This window comes from Balaenoptera acutorostrata, chromosome 2 (genome assembly GCF_949987535.1).
Source record: "Balaenoptera acutorostrata chromosome 2, mBalAcu1.1, whole genome shotgun sequence".
NCBI classification, from domain to species: Eukaryota; Metazoa; Chordata; class Mammalia; order Artiodactyla; family Balaenopteridae; genus Balaenoptera; species Balaenoptera acutorostrata.
This window is the reverse complement of record NC_080065.1, coordinates 180,409,339-180,411,028: the sequence shown is the minus strand read 5'-3', so window position 1 is coordinate 180,411,028 and position 1,690 is coordinate 180,409,339.

The following is a 1,690-nucleotide window of genomic DNA, read 5'->3' as shown; positions in this document are numbered from 1 at the left end:
TGACTCTGAAGATATGACAACCACCCCCCCCAAAAAAAAATCACAGAGGTAGAATTGACAGCTGGTAAAAATTGGACAAAAAGAGTCCAATTAACAAATCAAATGTTTACTGCAAAAATCACATGGAAAAAAATGTTCCTGATAAAAATGATTTCAATCAAGTAAAAATGAACACTGAAAAAAAATTGGGAACGGTTTAAGTGCACTGAATAGCAAAGTGATCCAGCAATCTAATTGGCTAGATTCAGCTTAGGATTCAAAAGTCTTTTCCAACAGAAATGTGTTGGATTTTTTTTCCCACTGTGCTTATAAAAATGGAATCAAAGTGTCCCCAGAATAAAACCATCCTTTGTGTGAATATGGCAGAGTAAGGATGAGAGGGTCAGATGCCTTGTGCATCTTCCTAGTGTTTAACTTTATTCCCCAGACACCAGATGCCACTTATCTCCTAGGCAAGGTCCCAGAAACGATCTGGTCATGACCTCTATCTGGGTGGCCTTGGACCCCACCCAGGTCTGTGCCTCTGCAGACCCCTCTGTCCCCCACCTCCTGTACCAGTCCAGGTTCTTCTGTATCTTGGAAGTTGTGGGTCACATCAAACTGTTCTTTTCTGAAGGCAAACCCCAAGATTTGTCCTTTATGATGGCTTCTCACTCTGCACTGAGGGACCACGGGCAGCCAGCTCAGAGATTGTCCTTTGGTGACTACTTGACCCTCACCACATCCTGGTGTCACTCTTGCCCTCCTGACTTACCCTGCATCCTATCTCTAACGTGCCCATAGGAGTCCTCCCCCCACCTCCCAAGTCCACCCAGGAATCAGAGGACAATGTCCATAAGATTCTCTTCAGCTTCATACTCTGCAAATCCAAGGTCACCTTGGATTTGTCAAGGACTATGAAATGTCCAGCACATAAGCTTTAAAAGAAGGAAGGCAAATAGGGACTCCCCTGGCGGTCCAGTGGTTAAGACTCCACCTTTCCACTGCAAAGGGCATGGGTTCGATCCCTGGCCCAGGAACTAAGATCCCCCCACCAAAAATAAAAGGGAGGAGAAGGCAAAGATATGCTTTTCTTTTCTTTTCTTTTCTTTTTTTGGCCCTGCGGCACGTGGGATCTTAGTTCCCCAACCAGGAATGGAACCTGGGCCCTCGGCAGTGAAAGCATGGAGTCCTAACCACTGGACAGCCAGGGGATCAAAGATATGTTCTTTTTTTTATATATATAATTTCATTTATTTATTTTTGGCTGCGTTGGGTCTTTGTTGCTGTGCATGGGCTTTCTCTAGTTGCAGTGAGCAGGGGCTACTCTTCCTTATGGTGCGCGTGCTTCTCATTGCAGTGGCTTCTCTAGTTGCGGAGCATAGGCTTTAGGTGCACGGGCTTCAGTAGTTGTGGCACAAGGGCTCAGTAGTTGTGGCACACAGGCTTAGTTGCTCCGCAGCATGTGGGATCTTCCCGGACCAGGACTCAAACCCATGTCCCCTGCACTGACAGGCAGATTCTTAACCACTGCGCCACCAGGAAAGTCCCAAAGATATGTTCTTTTTTTAAAAAATGGGATATGCGGGTATATGGGCATGTGGGGGAGAAGGAATTCATTATAATTATTTTTACCACAGAGTTTTTAGAAATACGCTTGAAAGCTTTTCTTAACAGTTCCAAAATTTTAATAGATGCAATGTACAATAGA